We start from the raw sequence: 20,942 nt of genomic DNA, 5'->3' as shown, positions 1-20,942 counted from the left end.
ATGACCTATACACATCTAGGTAAAAACATTTATTTCCCAAAAGCCTTTAGAGTTCACCTACCAGCCCAGAGCCCCTCCGACCCGGCCCCTCCCACTACTCCCCAATCCCCTCCCACCCCTCTCACCCTCTCTGTCTCTGCTCCCTGGAAATGCAGCGTGTTCTGTCCCAAGGTCTCTTCTCCTGCCTTTCCCTCTGCTGGACCAGTCCTCCTCCGGTAGCCTCCTGACCCCTCCCTCTGCTCAACGCCACCTCCTCCAGAGGGCTTCCCTTACCGTCCACCCACCAGTTCCCTCCATTTCTTTACCCTGCTCTGTATCCAGCTGTTCATTTTCTGCCTCATTCGGTAGAATGTATGCTCCGTGGACGTTGTGCTTGGCACAGGGTGGGAACTCAATAAGCATTTACTGAAGGAATGAATATTTACATATTTTATCTGGGTGTCCGTATGGACAATTGCATAGAAAAAACCCCTGTAAGGGTTTTCATCACACTTACTGATAACAGTGGTTATGTGTGAGTGGCTGGACACCAAGAGGTCAATAGTGACTTGGTCCTGTTTCTGATACTCTGACGTTCTTACAGAGGCAATATACTTTGGTACTGGTTGTGTAATGAAATTAACTTTTTTTTTTTTCTTTGAGGTACACGGGCCTCCCAATGCCGTGGCCTCTCCGGTTGCGGAGCACAGGCTCCGGACGCACAGGCTCAGCGGCCATGGCTCACGGGTCCAGCCGCTCCGCGGCATGTGGGATTTTCCCGGACCGGGGCACGAACTTGTGTCCCCTGCATCGGCAGGCGGACTCTCAACCACTGCGCCACCAGGGAAGCCCGAAAATTAATTTTAATTAAAAATCAATGTCATACAAAAAATTTCACAATTTGTATGGAAACACAAAAGACCCCGAATAGCCAAAGCAATCTTGAGAACGAAAGAAGGAACTGGAGGAATCAGGCTCCCTGACTTCAGACTATACTACAAAGCTACAGTCATCAAGACGGTATGGTACTGGCACAAAAACAGAAAGATAGATCAATGGAACAGGATAGAAAGCCCAGAGATAAACCCATGCACATATGGACACCTTATCTTTGATAAAGGTGGCAGTAATGTACAATGGAGAAAGGACAGCCTCTTCAATAAGTGGTGCTGGGAAAACTGGACAGGTACATGTAAAAGTATGAGATTAGATCACTCCCTAACACCATACACAAAAATAAGCTCAAAATGGATTAAAGACCTAAATGTAAGGCCAGAAACTATCAAACTCTTAGAGGAAAGCATAGGCAGAACACTCTATGACATAAATCAAAGCAAGATCCTTTCTGACCCACCTCCTAGAGAAATGGAAATAAAAACAAAAATAAACAAATGGGACCTAATGAAACTTCAAAGCTTTTGCACAGCAAAGGAAACCATAAACAAGACCAAAAGACAACCCTCAGAATGGGAGAAAATATTTGCAAATGAAGCAACTGACAAAGGATTAATCTCCAAAATTTACAAGCAGCTCATGCAGCTCAATAACAAGAAAACAAACAACCCAATCCAAAAATGGGCAGAAGACCTAAATAGACATTTCTCCAAAGAAGATATACAGATTGCCAACAAACACATGAAAGAATGCTCAACATCATTAATCATTAGAGAAATGCAAATCAAAACTACAATGAGATATCATCTCACACCAGTCAGAATGGCCATCATCAAAAAATCTAGAAACAATAAATGCTGGAGAGGGTGTGGAGAAAAGGGAACACTCTTGCACTGCTGGTGGGAATGTGAATTGGTTCAGCCACTATGGAGAACAGTATGGAGGTTCCTTAAAAAACTACAAATAGAACTACCATATGACCCAGCAATCCCACTACTGGGCATATACCCTGAGAAAACCAAAATTCAAAAAGAGTCATGTACCAAAATGTTCATTGCAGCTCTATTTACAATAGCCCGGAGATGGAAACAACCTAAGTGCCCGTCATCGGATGAATGGATAAAGAAGATGTGGCACATATATACAATGGAATATTACTCAGCCATAAAAAGAAACGAAATTGAGCTATCTGTAATGAGGTGGATAGACCTAGAGTCTGTCATACAGAGTGAAGTAAGTCAGAAAGAAAAAGACCAATACCGTATGCTAACACATATATATGGAATTTAAGAAAAAAATGTCATGAAGAACCTAGGGGTAAAGCAGGAATAAAGACGCAGACCTCCTAGAGAACGGACTTGAGGTTATGGGGAGGGGGAAGGGTGAGCTGTGACAGGGCGAGAGAGAGTCATGGGCATATACACACTAACAAACGCAGTAAGGTAGATAGCTAGTGGGAAGCAGCCGCATGGCACAGGGATATTGGCTCGGTGCTTTGTGACAGCCTGGAGGGGTGGGATGGGGAGGGTGGGAGGGAGGGAGACGCAACAGGGAAGACATATGGGAACATATGTTTATGTATGACTGATTCACTTTGTTATAAAGCAGAAGCTAGCACACCATTGTAAAGCAATTATACCCCAATAAAGATGTTTAAAAAAAAAAAAATCAATGTCATGCAATATCGACTTTACAATAAAGAAAGAATTTTCAGCTTCCTCGATTGAGATATCTGATATCAAGCACTCTGTCATCCCAAAAGAACCAATTTCACAGTAACCAAACAAATTTTGGTGCATAAATAAAAGTAACAGTAATAACCACGACATCTGCTCCTCCTGCCAAGTTATACGGAGCTTTGCTGATTCCAAAGGACTTTCCTCCCGTGACCTCCTGATTTGACAACATTGGAGAAAGTTGGAAGAAGTTTTGATTATTGTCATTATCGTCATTCCTGTTTTGCCAAAGAAGGAAATCCAGTGACTTTGTCATGGGCAACTGTCAAGGGATTACAGGCCACTTTTCACCACCCCCTTCTTCATGTGACCCTGAATTGCTCAGCCCCGTGGCCCCAGGGGCCTGCTACCCCGGGCCCAGCTCTAGGAGAGGCCCGTGATTGGTCTAACCAGTGAGCTCACGGCACGCCCCCTACCTTGACTGGCTCAAGGGGAGGCACCTGCCCGGGTGGGCAGTGGGCTGTGAGGAGATGTTTGCCTGGACTCGTGGGCTCCTCTGAGGTTCGCTCTGGACAAGGGGGCTGCGGAGGCAGCTCTCAGAACCACGGCAGCCTTCCCCCACTACCGGAAGGGAAGGCAGTCTGAAATCAGCATTGACCCTTGAGAGAGGGAGGAAACAAGAAAACTTCGGGGAAACTGAGCCACAACCTGATCCAGTCATTCCAGAATCCTTTTATCTCTGGGATTTCCTAAGGCTTGAGCCCATAAATCCCTTTATTGTTCAAGCCTGTTTGCATCGAATCCTCTGTTCCTTGCAACGCCAAGCCATCTGTCTATTTGCTCAGAGTCACACAATAGTAAGTCGTAGATGATTAAACCAAGGCCTTCCCTTGCTGACTCCTTGTGTGCAAGGCACACCTCCTCAAAGCCAGCCTGGTTCTTGAAATCAAAACGTCAGACTGAAGATCCCTAAAGGTCACCTCGCACAGCCCCGTAGGCCAAGGAAGGGCGGGAAGAAGTGACCAGCCCAGGTCACAAGGGAGGGGGCGGCAGCGCTGGGCCTTCTGCCGCTGCTGCTTGTGTGTCTAGGTGACCACAGCACAGGAGACCACCTGACACAAGACAGCCTGGACTCCATCTATCAACTCGAAGTTCATGTCCGCACTCCCAAAATGAAGTAACAAATGTCCACAGCCCTATAGCCCATTTTGCAAGAGACCCTCCTCTGCCCCACAGACCTGACAGTCCCGATTGTAAATCGGAGGGTGACTCTAGTATTTGTCTACCTGGTATTTTTTCTTTGCTAAATCAGATGAGTTAATCTTTTTTTATTTGCTACTGTGTTGCTTGGGTGTAGATCTGCAGGGCTTGGCTAAGCACTTGTTCCCATGTACACACAAAAAATTTTTAAAGGAGACACAAATGGAGAATAGATTATGAACATACATCTTATTCTCTCCTCCCTCCCTTTCAGACGCTGATTGGGGTTTCCTTTCCGTTGCTGTTATCTGTTTGTTTTGGTGATCGCCTGTCTCCTAATTTCTCCTAAGGCAGGGACACGTGGACTGATGTTTACCCTCTTGGGGACCGTGAGAGGCAGACCCCAAATTGGATTCTGTGGGGCGTGGTCACTGTGCAGCACTTGGGGGCAAAGAAGCCGGGAACCAGGCGAGAGGCTGCAGCTTTGCCAAGGTCCATGTCTCATCCGGGTGACAGTTCTCTCTCCCAGGGCTTCTCCTGGTTGAAATCGCTCATCAAGGTAATAGCAGCCCCTTCAGGTCTGTGCGGCTCTTCCAGGACAGATTCTGTGTTGAATTTTTATGGTAAAAACGACTGCAACTTTAGGCCGTTGTAAATGACTTTCGGTTTCTGCTGAGCTATTGACAGTAAGAACTTATGTGAGAGATGTTCAGCCTTTACCCTCCTTCCAAAGTGACCTGGATGTTCCCTCACCTCTGAATCCAGCCAGAGCAGTGTAAGACGGAAAGCAATTTTCATAGTCGAGTCCTTGGGGGAGGGGAAGTCATCTTATAACCAATTTTTAATTAAGAATACAATGACGCAAAACTGACTTTAAGGAAAAATTATAGAAAGATCACCCATGTCGTTACAGTTACAGGAGGGTGTCATTAAAACCGGCAGCTTTGGAAGCAGGGCGATCCCTATTCAAATCCTGCCTCCATCACGCACCTGCTGTGTGACCCTGGGGAGGACACCTACGCAAGGACATCACTTACCTGACAATATCACTCACCTGAGAGGTCACTTAGCTTCTCCGAACCAGTTTCTGGCAGTTTGAGGATTGTTATGAAGGTTCAAAGTCAAAATGAATTCAGCCCTTGCTTCTCCAAGTGTGGCCTGCAGACCAGCGGCATCTTCATCACCTGGAAGCTAAAAATGCAGACTTTCAAGTCCCATCCAAGACCCCCTAAGTCCGAATCCAATTCTCACAGGATTCCCCGGTGGCTCATGTGTACGTGGGCGTGAGAAGCTGAGAGATGAGGCAGCGACCAGGCGGCCAGGCACCCGGTAAGGAGGCCAGTGCAGCCTGGAGACTGACGGAGGTTCGTACCACGTTATACTTATTTGTCACGTGAACAACACTGTTTCTCGCGCTTGAGTTTTACAGTTTTCATATTAGTTCACTTCACAGTTTACATAAAGCCCACTGAGTAGCTACACGCGCCTCACCCCCTGTTTCCCATCCTGATTGTTCTGGGCATTTTGCTATTAGAAAATAGGACCCAGTGAGCAGCCTTCTACATAGACCTTTCCTTTGGGAGAACCCGCCCCCCCAAAAAAAACCCACAAAAGAAAACAGGGAGAGAGAAAAAGGGAAAAAAGAAAGAAAAAGCATCCATCTGTCCCTCTAGAGTCCGGGGACTGGAGTCTTCTTGACTCATGTTATCAGTGAAGGGAGCAAACCGTCCTCTGCTGCATCTCCAGGGCCATCAGGGCCACAGAAACAAGGCCCTCCAGGTGGGTGCAGAGCTGCGAGGGCACAGGACGTGGCAGGCGTGGCAGGGCCACACCGTAGGGCACAGCTGCCCCCTCACCTCCTCAGGGCGAGGCTGCCCCTCGGCTGCTCAGAATCGAGTGGACAAAGGCGCGGATCGCTGGGGGCTTGTGCTTTCAAGGCCCGTGACAGCGTTGCGGTTACAGTCACCTTTTACGTTGGGAGTTCAGAGCCCTTTCCCCTCACTGATGTCCTGGCTCCTGGGGACGATAGACTTTTGCATTAATGAGCGACCCGATTGCAGGGAAACCTGGTGTCCTCACGTGCTCAGGGCAGGGCCCCTCTTGGGACCAGCGGCACTGCAGGCCATGAGTGTCCCCTCACCCTTCCCATCCCCGGTCAGCAAGGACAAGGACGTGCAGAGCCCGGCCACGCCCCGGGCCTGCCCTTTCTTCCACGGAGGCCGCCTTCTACTCCGAACCCTGTTTGTAGGAGGCAGGAATGTACAGTGGAGAAAGGACAGCCTCTTCAATAAGTGGTGCTGGGAAAACTGGATAGGTATATGTAAAAGAATGAAATTAGAACACTCCCTAACACCATACACAAAAATAAGCTCAAAATGGATTAAAGACCTGAATGTAAGGCCAGACACTATCAAACTCTTAGAGGAAATCATAGGCAGAACACTCTATGACATAAATCACAGCAAGATCCTTTTTGACCCACCTCCTAGAGAAATGGAAATAAAAACAAAAATGAACAAATGGGACCTAATGAAACTTAAAAGATTTTGCACAGCAAAGGAAACCATAAACAAGACCAAAAGACAACCCTCAGAATGGGAGAAAATATTTGCAAATGAAGCAACTGACAAAGGATTAATCTCCAAAATTACAAGCAGTTCATGCAGCTCAATAACAAAAAAATAAACAACCCAATCCAAAAATGGGCAGAAGGCCTAAACAGACATTTCTCCAAAGAAGCTATACAGATTGCCAACAAACACATGAAAGGATGCTCAACATCATTAATCATTACAGAAATGCAAATCAAAACTACAATGAGATATCATCTCACACCAGTCAGAATGGCCATCATCAAAAAATCTAGAAACAATAAATGCTGGAGAGGGTGTGGAGAAAAGGGAGCACTCTTGCACTGCTGGTGGGAATGTGAATTGGTACAGCCACTATGGAGAAGAGTATAGAGGTTCCTTAAAAAACTACAAATAGAACTACCATATGACCCAGCAATCCCACTACTGGGCATATACCCTGAGAAAACCATAATTCAAAAAGAGTCATGTACCAAAATGTTCATTGAAGCTCTATTTACAATAGCCAGGAAATGGAAGCAACCTAAGTGTCCATCATCGGATGAATGGATAAAGAAGATGTGGCACATATATACAATGGAATATTACTCAGTCATAAAAAGAAACGAAATTGAGTTATTTGTAGTGGGGTGGATGGACCTAGAGTCTGTCATACAGAGTGAAGTAAGTCAGAAAGAGAAAGACAAATACCGTATGCTAACACATATACATGGAATCTAAGAAAAAAAAATGGTCATGAAGAACCTAGGGGCAAGACGGGAATAAAGACACAGACCTACTAGAGAATGGACTTGAGGACGTGGGGAGGGGGAAGGGTAAGCTGGGACAAAGTGAGAGAGTGGCATGGACATATATACACTACCACACGTAAACTAGATAGCTAGTGGGAAGCAGCCGCATAGCACAGGGAGATCAGCTCGGTGCTTTGTGACCACCTAGAGGGGTGGGATAGGGAGGGTGGGAGGGAGGGAGACGCAAGAGGGAAGACATTAGGGGATATGTGTATATGTATAACTGATTCACTTTGTTGTAAAGCGGAAACTAACACACCATTGTAAAGCAATTATACTCCAATAAAGATGTAAAAAAAAAAAAAATGGGGGAAATGGGGCTGCTCCCCTCCCGGAGCTGCTGCCCATTTACATGAGATAAAAACCTGCAGACAAAAGCTCTGAGGGCAGGAGTTTGCCTTCTAGAACTCAGACGAGTAAATGAGTAAGTTACCGAGTGTGCGCAGGGGTGGACTTGGGGTGGGGAGAAAAATAGTGGGGAGCGGGGCAGGGGTGGGGGGGAGGGGCAAATGGAGACGGGGACCAGGAGGTTCAGGGGAGGGGAGGGGGGAGGGCGCTTCTCACTGGCTAAGCGGGGGCTCGAGTCGGGATGAGGTGGACTTGGGCCCTGGGTTTCCTCTGAAGATTGACCTGAACAGACACAAAGGGGGAAATGAGAACAGCCTGCTGGTCTGCAGGGAGGTGACGGCAGAGCAGCGCCATGAGAGAACAGGGAGGGAGCTGGGGGTCTTGTCAGCGCCCCCCTTCTGCCCACCTGGAGGGGGTCTGGTCTACAGAATGTTCTGTGGTGTTGCTGCGTACCGGAGTCTGAAGAATCCCAAGGATGCCCCACAAGCCAAAGCACCTCCCTTAACCTCTTCCCTGACTCAGCAGAGGGAGAACCTGGGGCCACCACCTTCTGGAACATTCCCTCCAGAGGCAGCTGCAGGTGGATTCTCATTTCATAGGAGGCAGCATCCCTGAGAGGTCCCACAGAGGCCACTGATTAAACGCCACCAGGGGCAGCTTAGCCACAGCAGGGCCAGCAGGATATACGGCCCCTGCTTTCACAAACACCTCACAGCCTGGCTCCCTGCCCTTGGGCGAGTCACTCTGGAGTTTAAGAGTAATTAAGAGTAGTGTATCCTTTTTATAACCAGTTCCCCTTTCTCTCGGGTGCTGAGGTGATTCTGGGATAAAAGCATCATGAAAACAACTGGAGGTCACTGACACAAAGCAGCGGGTGAACCTGGCTTCACAGAAGGGACACCTGAAGTGAAGCAGGAAGAAAAGGCCACCTTATCTGCCTCCAAACGCAGGGGCGGGAGGAAAAGAAAATGCCTCCCAGGCCCCAGCTCCCCTGCGACTCCTTCCGAGGGATGAGAGCCTTGGTCAGTGTCTCCGTGACTTAATGAGTCCTGAGCACGTGCCCTCGGGGTGGGCAGGGGACGAGGAAGGTCCTGAGATGAAGAGCAGAAAAATAAGATAGCGTTTCTCCAAGGCCCTTTGGAATTTAACAATAAAGAAGAGAACAAACAACCAAGGGTCCAGATGCCCCACGAGGGCCAGAAAGTGGATGGTCGTACTCCCAGCAGGGCAGGCGGGGTCCCGTCCCTTATAACGTGTCTCACTGCTCCAGCAACCAGATCAGAGAGACCAGCTATGAGATGCCACTTTCCCGTTAAAATCCTCACGTCCCATTTCTGCTTCTTCAAATAGAATGAAGTAAACATACAGCCCAGCTTCCTGCGAGCAGACTCTCTCTTTTCTTTTCTGTCCTTTTTTCTTTTTCTTTTTTCCTTAATGACTTCTTGAGAAAGATCATTTACATTTACTGTGAATTTTATTCATTTATTCGAACCTGTTTCATTTACTTATCCACTATTTTCTGAGTAAATATTTATTGATCACTTTCTCTTAGCGCTGGGGGTAGAGGTTTGAACGCGCAGACCTGGTCCTTGCCCTCAGAGGGAAACTTTCTAGTAAAGGAGACACATTTACAAGGAAGTAATAAACAAGATTGATAAAGAAGGTGAAACTGCTCGACAGGAAATAAGCTGGGAGTTGGGAAAGAAGGGAATAGAGGCCGAGCTACACAGGGAGGTCGGGGATGGCCACTCTGAAGAGGTGACATCTGAACTGAGATGAACACAGAAGGTTCCAGCAGGCAGAGGCCGGCAGGAGAGCATTCCAGACCAAGGGTACAGCATGTGCAGAACGGCCTGGGGGCAGGACTGGGCTAGACAAGTGCAAGGAACAGAGAAGAGGCCAAGAACTGGGAGCAACTGTGGGGAGTGGCTGGAGGAGTTTACACAGCGTGACACATCACGGCTGATTTCATTACTGAACAGCCGTTGACTGGCTGCTGGGCGGAACCCATGGTGAGGCGATAGGCTGATCCCCAGATCTCTAAGATGCGTGATCTTGAGCAAATTTATCTTCTCTGAGCCTCAGTATCTTCATCTGTGGAATAAAGGGATCATGATCCAGGATTTTATAAGGTGCTGCCGTGGTGGAGCCCAGCCCGCAGCGTCTGTGTCTTTCAGTAACTATAGCAAGTGAACATTGACCTTCCCAGACTGAAGCCCACGACCCAGAAGGTAATTGAGGCCAGAATAACAGGCCCTTGGGTTGGCTACGTACATGTGCTTGTCTAACACAGCCCCTTTCACGAGGCCTTCATTTCGTCAGAGCTGTTTGCAGTTCCTCACAGGCACTCTTGAAAACGGGGCCGTGGCTTTGGGACTTGAGTTCCAATCCACGTCTCACCTGGGAAAGGCAGGCAGCTAATTCATGCGACTCAACCCGGAACAGAGCTGACGTCAAACGAGGTGGTAATGCTTGGGAGCAAACACCCGCTTTGCTAGTTCAACAATAATCCATGAAATGTTCTTAAATCACACACATTCACTTTCTCAAGCAATGGCTCCGTTGCTCCCACACCCCAGGCTGGGTTTAGTTGAAACCTGACCCCCCCCCCCCACCAAGGGCGCCCAGTGGCAGCCACTTCTCCTTCCGGGTGGAGGGAATTCGGATGTGACACGTGAGGCAGCAGACAGACAAATCCAGAAAAGGGGGCACCCACGGGACCACTGATCCTGGAATCAGCAAGGGAGGGGCATGAAAAGTCAACTGAAGAAAGCGGGTCGCGTCGACCAAGAGACTTTACAGACTTCACCACATGCCGGGCAGCCCTTGTTTAAATCCTGATTCTGGAAAAGCAACGAGAAAACGGCGTCTGTGAGACAATTGGAGGGACTTGAACTTCAGAGGTGATGAGGAAGTTGCAGCCGCCTTAGAAAACATCCACATGACGTCCGGGATTTGCTTTCAATACGTTGCGGGAAAGAGGGGAGAGCTGGAGGGGATGGGGCGGGTCCCGGTAATTGTGGAATCTGGGTGATGGGTACGTGGCGGTTCATCATATTCTGGTTGAAATATCCATAATAACTGATTGTACTCAGTTTATTATGTGATTGCTGTTTACTTGGGGAAGAACTGCACGACACTGCAAAACGCACAACAGGGATCTCCGTTCTGTCATTTCGGCTCCTCCCCACGTGAACTCGTGGGAACAGGGCATTTCCCCCGGGCCTGAGCCGTGACTGTACACGTTCCCGCTCCTTCTGCAGACAGGACTCTGGAACCTTCGACCAAGCCCCGCCCGCCGGGGAGGGATTTTATTTACCCTCCATCTGAAGCTAGCAGCTTGCTCATCACAGAAGTCCACTGGCTGACGGCGATTTTATGCAGAGCGGAGCACGACAGCCGGGGCCTGTCACCCAGCTCTCAAGTGAAGATCCAGGGGTATTTGCAAGCAGAAATAATGGGCCGCTGCAGCTTTTTGAAGAGACATGATTTATCTCCGGGCCGGCATCCAGGCCGGCGCTGCTGGAGGACAATCCCAGGCTCTGGCCGGGGGGACGTTGTTCATGCCTCGGCGGCCTGTCTGCAGAGGGGGAACAGCGAGGCTCCGCCTGCCGGGGTGACCGGGAGTTGGGGTGACCTGCGCCGGGCAGAGAAACGCACCCCACGGAGGGCGGAGATCTGGGAAATTTCTGTTGAATTTGAACCACATGATGGTGAACTGGGTGACTCAGAGTCCAGGTGGAACGTCTGCAGGCAGAATCACGTGGTTTGGGCGCCTTCATTTCTCTAGAGCAGGAATGTGTGCTTGCGAAGATGCAAGTGATGTACCTTTGATTGAAAACAGCTGCACACAAGTGCAAGCCTTTTTCGCCAGTTAACTGGACTGTGCCGACGCCAGGTGTCCACCCAGGGCCCTTCTTTCTCACTAACAGGACCCTGATGGCCCCGCGCTCCAGCCATGGCCAGCCCCCCGGCCGCTGTGCCCGTGTGACCCCGTTCTCGCCCCGAGGTGGAGGCAGGCGGCCGCTGGGGATCCTGGGAAAGCGCGGCTGCCCCGATTCAGCCTCTTCCTCCTCTCGCCGCTCCTGCTTCCCTCCTGGCGGGGGGCAGACACGACGCCGAGGAGCAGCGGCATCCGCAGCCACAGGGACCCTGCAGGAAAGGCGCAAGCCGAGGACGGAGGCAGAACGGCGGAAGGAGACGCGCTTGGCGTATCGTGCAGCCCTGCACCAGGCCTGGACCGCCGCCCCCTGGCCTCACTGACCCGGAAACAGGCCAGTCACCCTGGGTTAAGCCACTGGAACTGGTGGATTCGAGCCGAGCGCAGTCCTGGCTGGAAGCGGTCACAGCTGGCCCTTGAGAACGGCGGCCCTGAGGTCCGCTCACCTGTGAACTGGGTTCACAGCAGTGGGGGTCCCCAAACTCATTTGTCCTAGGATGGAGACAGAATGCAGCATCACGGGACACCCAGCGACCCCCTTCACGGGCCAGGTCAGCCGAAGCTTTCAAAAATAAACCCAGAATTAGGGAAACTTCTTCTGCGCCCACCATCTGAATCCTTCCAGACTCTCTGGAAGTGTGATACCTGCACGTTCCCTTCGTGGAGAGAACGTCCCCCGTGCATCCTCCAGCGTCCACTTCCCCTTCTCGAATGAACAGAACCTGATCATCATTTGAGAATTCGCCTTCCCACCTCAGCCTGCGTGTTTGGGGTGGGCTGATGCAGGACCCCAGGCCTGGCCAGGGGGGGACTCAGTGATGGGACCTAAGCTGGCCACTCAGTGACTTGGGGCTCTCGTGGCACCTGCTCTTGTCCCTGGACTTGAACCTGAGCGAGTGCAGGGCAGGAGCTGTGTTGGAGCCGCACAGGGCGCCTGCAGCCCCTGGGCCCCAGTGGAGCCTGGCGGGAGCCGGCACCGTGGTGGGGGTCGGGGCCACTCAGCCGAGTCCAGGGGGCAGCGTGTGACACGCAGACCCGGCTCTGCCTGAAGACCTAGCACCGTGCACCAGCCTGTTGATGCCCTCGGCCTGAGCCACCCGAGTCAGGTCTCTGTCCCTTGTCACCGAGAGAATCCTGCAGGAAAAGATTCCATTAGGGGCAGGGACTTCCCTGGCCGCTTGGGAAACCTCCAATGTCCAGGAGGACATTTACACCTGCTCAGTCTTTTCCTCTGCGAGGCTTGCCCTCTGCCACATGGAGTCATCTTCTTTGGCTGAATTCAGGGAGCTGTCAGGGAACCGTAACTGGGGTTGGCTCTGCCCACTTCTTGCCAGGAGAACACACTTGGGTCTGTTTTAGAACCTGAATAATATCATCGTGCCCTCTGTGTGCAGAAATGGAGTGTTCTTACTTGAAGAGGGAATTGTGGGCACCTTGACTTTTGAGGTTTGTAAGCAAGCAAGCCTACCTCGGACCCTTGTGCCGGGAGGTCAGAGGCTGTGGTCGCAGCTGCTCCGTGGCGCCCTTCCCTGCATCCCAGCATCCAGGGCTCTGCCCCATCCCTTCCCCGGGTCTCTCAGCTCCCCCTGCGCCACCACCAAAGGCTCTATTTCTGGGAATTAAAAAGGCAGCGATGGGTTTCCCTGGTGGCGCAGTGGTTGACAGTCCGCCTGCCGAGGCAGGGGACACGGGTTCGTGCCCCGGTCCGGGAAGATCCCACATGCCGCGGAGCGGCTGGGCCCGTGAGCCATGGCCGCTGAGCCTGCGCGTCCGGAGCCTGTGCTCCGCAATGGGAGAGGCCACAACAGTGAGAGGCCCGCGTACCGCAAAAAAAAAAAAAAAAAAAAAGACAGCGATGATGGGGCAGCTCTGTCTGAGCAGGGGTCTTGGTTGTCTTTTTGTTAAATGGAAGCCGCTGCCTCCTTGAAGGGGCAGAATGAGCTGAGAGCCCAGACATGGTCCCCTGCAGAGGCGCCAACAGGAGAGATGCAAACGCCTCTGGGACTTGCCTCAAGGATCGACCCTCACAAACTGCGAGTGTCAGGTCCCGGCCGAGGCTGGGTGGGCTTACTCCTAACAGCCCCTCTGTTTCTATCCACGGAATAACCTCCGCTGACGGCCCGTGGCCGCTTCTGCAGTCGCTGCTGCTCTGCTTTCTGGGGGCCCCTGTCCACTTCAGGCCTTGGGGCGGGGTCCACGTTCTAATTCTAGAACTCGGTGCTTCAGGGCACCAGGCCTCTTCCAGCCTGGGAGCAAGGGGTCCCTAGAGCATCACACTCCTGCCCTTTGAGCGGCCTCACCTTATTCCGGGCCCTATAATTTATGGTCGCCCAAAGATGCCATGTTTCCCTGAACTAAGGCCTGGCCCTCCCCCCGCAGGCCCCGCGACTGTTATAGTACCTGCTCTCTGCTTGTGGCGTTTGTTATTTTCTGCAATTGTCTTGGGTATTGATGTATTTACCTCCTTCTCTATTGTCCGCCTCCCAGACTAGAACACGAGCTCCCTGGGGTCGGGCTGCCTCTGCCTCCTTCTCTCTTGTTTCCCTGGAGCCCACGGCAGCGGTCGGTACCCAGAAGGAGCTCAGTGAATGTGGGATTACTCAGACGACTGACAGGAGGAGTGAACACATGAGTGAGTGAGAGCGGACCTTTGGTCAAAGCTCTGGTGTTTATTTCTCATTTCCTTCTTGCCTGGCGACTCCTTCCAACCTGATAACTTGCTGGACTCAAAACCTACTCTGGCCAGTGCTGCCCATGAGAACTTTCTGTGATGATGAAAATGCTGCATATCCGTGCTGTCCGATATGGTGACCATTAATCACATGTGACTAAGGGCACTTGAAACGTGGCCCGTGTGACTTAGGAGCTGAATTTTTAAATTTATTTCGTTTTATTCATATGAACTTAAATAGCTATAAGTGGCCAGTGGCTACCGTGGAGGATGGCACAGGGCTCCATCCTCGGGGTCATTCCTGGCCGTGTTCTCTAGATCTTGTCCTTCTGTCTGCCTGCCTGGCCCATCTAGGCTCCCAGCTCTCATCCTCCATCCTCAGCCTGGGGGTCGCCAGCCTCCTGCCAGGCGGGCCCCTCATTCGCCTTTGGTTCAGGGCCGGTTCAGGTGCCCAGGCCCCAAGCTGATGAGAGGCTCCGAGGCCATCTCAGTCTGGACTCAGGTCAGAGGTTTCCCGAGAATACAGGACACATAGGAACTCCTGCCAGTCTGGGCTTCCCCGCAAAAGACCCCAAAGCTCTAGAAATCTCTGAGGCTAAAAGGGGGGCTGAGGTGTGTCAGCCAAGACTCTGGATCACAAGGGACAGAACGCCGTGCAAACTGACATGAGCTGAAATAAAAATCCGCTCACTGCAGGCACGGCGCGGTCCAGCGCTACCTGGCTGCAGGCGCGGCCGGATCCGGGGCAAAATGACGTCATCGGGAAGTGGCTCTCCCATCCTTCAGGCCCCTTCCTCCTGGGTCGGCTCCATTCTTGGTCACATGTTTCTCGTGAGGGGCAAAGATGCCCCAGCGCAACGGAGTCCCATCCCACTGGTCCAGCAAGGACAGTAAAAAGAAAGGCCTCTTTCCCAGTATTCCAGCGAAAGCCCTGGGACTGACGCAGATCAGACAAGCTGGGCTCACAGACCCGCCTCCTGATGGAAACAGCGCTCCCCCTCCCGTTCTCCACCTCCTGCCCCCTGCCCTCGCTCCGTAGGACTGGCGCCGTCGTCCTGACCACAGACGACACAAGGAGGGTGCAGCCATGAGGACGTTTCCACCAAAGGCGCTTCTGCTCACAGCTCACGGGGGGTTCTTGCCACCTGTTGGGAGAAAGATGGTCGGATCCTAACAGCTCTCAGGACGCAGCGTGTTTATGTCCAAGCCAATCTGAGGCCCCGGTCACTTCACAGCCCAGGTGAGAGTGAGAAGCAGGGGTGTTCATGTTTCCGGGGCCTCCGAGGGCCAAGTTCTGTGCTCCAGGCTTTACTTACAGCAGATGGACTTTGAAGGTCAGAGTGGTCAAACCTGGGCGCCTTTACATGGTGCCCCTGACATGACCTCCCTCACTTCTCTAAACCCCTCCTGTGTCCTCCCACTCCTTCCACAGGTATTTATTGAGCTGCTGCTGGGCTGCAGTGGCCCTGGAGATGGGGAAGTGAGCGACAGCATGGCCTCAACCTCTCCAGGCTCGCAGTGGAGGTGAGAGGGGGCCCCATGCCCAGATGATCCCGGCCCCATCGATGCACTTTCTGGATTTCCCCCTGTAGTCAGAGCACAGAGACACCCTGTGTTGTGTGCATTTTATAAACCTGGGGGACTTAACAGTAACATGTAGCCGACAGTGGTGGGGGCGGGGCACGGAAGGAGGATTTGAGGAAAGACCAAGAACAGCGTGGAGATGCCAGTTTCTCCACCGAGAGCTGTGGGCAGATGGTCCTCACGTCTAAGCTTAATGGAAGGGGAAAGAGGGGGTTCCGTTTACCGAGGTTATAAAGTTGGTCAACAGAAGAATTTAGAATAAAAGTGCACTTAATACATCTCAGGATGCTGAAAGAAAGGTGAGCTGCCACAAAGGAACGGAAATTTCCATTTTTCATAGCAGGAGAGCCAATATATATTATCTAGCGATGGCAACCCTAGAAATCGGCGTACGTATCATCTAGAATAGTGGTAATAACCGCCAGGCAGCCCCGAAACAACAGAAGTTATGAGGAAATAAACATCCTTTGGGAAAGGAAGAATTTCACTTTTCCTTTACGCCATGCTCTGCTGGGCGGTTTTTTACAGTCATTTATTTGCCTGTTAGTTTTATAATTGAACAAAACTAAAAGTGGTGCACGTTCTTTGTAAACGCGGAGAGGGGTCTGGAAGCACCGGAAGTGGGTAATTCCCGGCTCTGCCGAGTCTAATGCCCACCGCCCCGCCGTCACCCCCGTCACCAGGACCAGCGTGAGCACCGTGGTGTCTGACGGGATAAACGGGGCCGCAGGGAAACACTGTCCTGTCCTGCACAAGCATTTATCGAGTGACTGCTGTGTGCACTGCACTGAGTCCTGTGTGGTGGGCAAAATGGGTGGGAGTGGATCTTTCTTTGGGGGCTTTGCCATCTTGGAGGCCACCTCATGGTGAATGGACCCCAGACACCCAGGTTACAGGGACTTTCAAGTCCTCCCCCCTGGCCACTCCCTACACCAGGGAGGGACCAAGGTGTGGGAGGGCGTTTTAGGCACAGTCATGATCTCTACTCCCCTTCTCGGCCACCCAGATGAGCCTGGAATCCTTGTCAAACAGGGGGCTTGCTATGGGGGCAGCCTCTGCAGGACCCCCGGGCCCCCCTCCAGTGGGACTGCCCGCCCCCAGCCCCAGCCCTAGAGAAATCCTGGAGCTGCACTGCCCGCAGCTTCCGGGCATCATCTGGGCTCCGAGAACTGTGACCCCCGGGCTGGCGCCAACCCCCGAGCCCGTCGGCCCTGACTAGGACAGGCAACCCTCCATTCCGTATGCAGAACTCGAGGGCAGCCACCAGCTGCTTCGGGGGCCCCGTGCCCTGGGCGGTCATTAGACGATGGGCCCCGGTCGGTTGGCCAGGAGAGCGGGCCGCAGACAGGAGCCGAGCCCGCTGCCTTCGCGGAGCCCACCCTCCTCTGCGTGGAGCCGCGTCCGCCCTCGGGGTCACCCCTCCCCCCACCGTGCAGCCCGGCCTCCCACGCGCGGCCGCTGGGTGGTTTGCAGCAGGTCTGCCTGTCGTGTCCCCCACGAATCATGTCCTCATCGAAGTGGGCAGCGAACCTTACAAACCTGCCCCGGGGAGGCCTGAGAGCCGCCCTTGGGGGCGTGGGCACTGCGCTCAGGCCAGGGGGGAGCTGCCTGGACCCTCAGGAGTCTCTCCACCCCAGACCCCTGGAGGGTGAGGTGCGGGCTCCTGCAGATTGGAACGAAGGTCCCTTTTGGGTTCCTGTCCCAGATTGGGGGCCACGGGCATGGCCAGGGAAGGGGCAGGGAGGGAACACCCAGGCTTCTTCTAGGGCTCTCGGGCCACAGGCTGCACACAGGCTGGACAGTCCCCTGGAGCAGGGACCGTGGTGGTTCAGAGGACAAATGGCGGGGAGGGGGGCAGGAGGCAGGGCTTTAACCCTGGGGCGGGGCCGGCAGGGGAGGATGCCAGGGAGGAGGGAGGAAGAGGCTCAGTCCAGACGGTGAACCAGGTACAGAGACCAGATTTAAAGCCCTGAACAGAATCCTGTCCCACACTACTGTATTCTGGGGTGAAAGAGACAGGGTGGGAAGCATGAGACTGGGGGTGGGGGTGTGCACATCTGCGCACAGGGAAGAGGGGGGAGTCTTATCTGGGTCAGTCTGCTATAATATTTTTTTCTTACTTGCTTGTGTAAGATGATAACAGAAATATTTTCAGCAATTCCAATGTGGTCATACGTGGAGATTTCATTTGTGGCTCAGAAATAAATTCTAGAGAGAGTATAGTTTTATCTTCCAGTGCCTAAATTCTCTTCTAGAGCCTGAAGAACAAAGGCAGCTGGTGATGGGGCGTCATCAACAAACCTCAAAGTATGGTTTTTGCTAACGCCTAGTGCGGGAGGGGCTGCCCTAACAAGGACACAGGCCTGAGCCACCCCTCTCTTGGAGTCTGGGCTGTGAGCGTCTATGGTGAGGAATCCAGCTCTGTGAATTAGCTATTGGTCAGCTGCAGTTTCCTTCTCTCTCGTGGAATCATCTGAGAGCAGGCAGCCCAGGGCTGGCATGGCAGCTCTACAGTGTCAAGGTCCAGGTGGTTCACCATCCCCTGGGGTCTGCTCCCATCCACGTGGTCCACCATGACTCAGCGCCATGTTTGCATCTGGCCATCAGGAAGTGGGTAAAAGGAGAAGATGCTCACCTTTAAGGGCTCAGCCTGGAAAAATGCACATCGCCCTCCTCTGTCCATCCCCCTGGAGAGGACTTGGTCACATGACCACAGACTGCTGCAAGGGACGCTGGGAAATGTAGGCTTTATCCTGAGTGGCTCGATGCCCGGTCCCCAAAGCCGGGTTCTGTTCCTCTTAAAGAAGGGGGAATGGATGTTGGGGAATAGCCAGCAGTCTTCAGAACAGAAGCTTCTGACTGGTTGAACTACAGGAAGCTTGGCCCTGCCAGAGTGAGGGGAAAATTCAGCAAATGTTACCCTGTGGAGGGGTTAGCCTTTCCCAGTGGAGTCCAACTGGTCTCCCCTCCCACGCAGAACATCAGTCTGGAACATTCCACACTCCCTGTTTCATAGGCGGTGAAATCTTTCTCAAATACATGCTTATTCACTGCAAAGTCGAAGGATTTACCTGGGAGGAATGATGTGGCTTACAAAGCCTACTTTCACACAGATTTTACGGTGAACCAGAGACACGAAGCCTCCATGGGTGAACACAGGGGTGAAGTGTGTTCCTCTACCCAGTTCTTGCAGGGGTACAGCCTACTCCACCCACAGCCCCGTCGGGGGAGGAAGAAGAACATATAGAGAAGACACAGAGAATGGAAGCCGGGGGAGTGCAGCTCTGGAGCCAGGTGCCTGGCTTCAAATCCAAATCCTCTCCACCTGCCTGACGTTAGGCAGGTAATCCAGCCTCCCTGTGCCTGACGTTAGGCAGGTGATCCAGCCTCCCTGTGCCTGACGTTAGGCAGGTGATCCAGCCTCCCTGGGCCTCGCTCTCTTTCTCTGCAGAGCAGCAATGACGATGATTATAGCAACACTTACGTACAGGTGCTTGCGAGGATTCAATGAGTGAATACACGCTCGGCAGGTGGTAATCATTAGCTGTTACTATTTACGGGGCCGGAGCGGCCATTACGCCGCGTGTGCCTATGTGCGCATGCGCGTACATGTGCCGAGCGCTCCTGGGGGCAGCCGCCCTGGGCTCTTCCTGAGCCGTGACTCCTGTCAGGTGTGAGCAGGAACTGCGATTCAGTGGCTTCCATAGCTCTCTGAGTGGCAAAGCACTTTGATGCACGTCTCTCTGTCTCTGAGCCTCGCAACTGTTGTGAGAGGTGAGTACGCTGGCACCAGCCCCATCTCACAGAGGAGGAAACCTTGACCCAGAGAGGAGGCGTCCCTGTCCCACAGTCAAGCAGTCAGTAAACCGCCAGGCCGCGATGTGAGCCCAGGACTTCGGAGGCCAGGCTCACCCACTGAGTCGTCCCCAGTCACTTGCTGGGCAGAGCCCCGCGCCAGGGGCAGCTGGAGGTGCTGGGCACACGGGGCTTAGGACAGGCAGGTCCCTGCCTCCTTGGAGCTCACACTCAAGTGGGGAGGGGGCTGCTGTGGGCAGGGTGGTCGGGAGGGGCTCGCCCAGCGACAGCGTCCCAGCAGGACGAACGGCCGGGACAAAGGCCCTGGGTGGGGATGAACCTGCTATGTAAGTAACACAGAAGGAAGGGCAGTGAGTCCAGGAGAAGGAGTGGGGGAGGGTGGACAGGTCCCCCCTGCGCTTCGACCTCAGGGCCTGCGCTTCTGGAAGCATCTCTGTGTCTTCAAGCATATTTTCCAGGCAGAGAACACTCCCACGTGGGGCAGGGAGGGCGCCCTGTGTGGACGGGGAGGGAGTGGGGGACGTAGAGGACATGCCTCTGATGACCCTGGGGGAAGCCCAGGCCACCTAAGCCGCCCGCCTCAGCCCAGGCTGGGTCCTTCCTCATCAGGCCTCTGCTGTCTGGTTGGGGCACCTCAGAATGAGGAGCAGGAAGTGTGACTGTCACTGCGAACACCTGCCTCCAAATCTCCTGACTCAGGAGGCGGCCTGTGACCGGCTTCCCTGTGCCAGTGGCAGTGACACGGGCAATCTTGCTGCCCCTGGAGGGACTGTCTCTCCCAGAGTTAGCCAGTTTTGAGAGATAATAAACAACTCACCTGTGTGTGTGCTTTTGTCCTGTAAACCAACCAATCCACAGCCCACACCCCCAACCACCTCCTTTATCAGGCTTTCACGCTCCAGGCCACTATCCACCCGCCCTAATCACTGGAGGGCCACGCACCAGACAGCTAGCAACAACCCCTATGCCCCAGAGCCTGCTGAAACCATTCAAACAGCCAATCCTAAGCCTACGTACCCTGCCTCACCTGTTCCTTCCACAGAAGCCACAATACAGACTCTTGCCACTGTTTTCTCCTCCTCCCTCTGCCTCCTGCCTGACCCTGGTGCTTCCCCACGTGGCCCTGCATGGAAGGTCATGTCTCCTATTTCTATGGATCTGTGAGTATAGTAAACTTTTTCCTTTGTGAGAGTCATTTGTGTCTACCTGATTAAAACAAATTCCAGCCACCTGACAGTAAGCCTCTGCATGCCCCACTGGCAGGCACGCCCATACAGCACCACACAGACTCACTGGGCCCCTTGTGTGTTTAGACAACATGTCACTTTGCATCACAAAAACACCCAGTGATGTCAGAGGTGCCGTGAATCACAGCAACGGCTCCAGGCCTGGTATCCAAGAGACCTCGGCTTGCTGCTAAGTCACCGTCCCCGCTGTGAGAACCGGTGGCCG

General features: G+C 52.9%; 1 long non-coding RNA gene across 1 annotated transcript; it reads left to right on the top strand.

The window, feature by feature from the left end:
• The first annotated feature begins 10,548 nt into the window (after positions 1 to 10,548).
• Positions 10,549 to 20,685, top strand: LOC141276550 (uncharacterized). The gene is made up of 2 exons (XR_012326381.1): positions 10,549 to 15,330; positions 15,523 to 20,685. It is a non-coding gene; the product is annotated as an uncharacterized lncRNA (long non-coding RNA).
• The last annotated feature ends 257 nt before the right edge of the window (positions 20,686 to 20,942 follow it).

Source organism: Tursiops truncatus, chromosome 15 (assembly GCF_011762595.2).
Source record: "Tursiops truncatus isolate mTurTru1 chromosome 15, mTurTru1.mat.Y, whole genome shotgun sequence".
Lineage (NCBI taxonomy): Eukaryota > Metazoa > Chordata > Mammalia > Artiodactyla > Delphinidae > Tursiops > Tursiops truncatus.
This window is presented reverse-complemented; position numbering and strand designations above follow the sequence as displayed.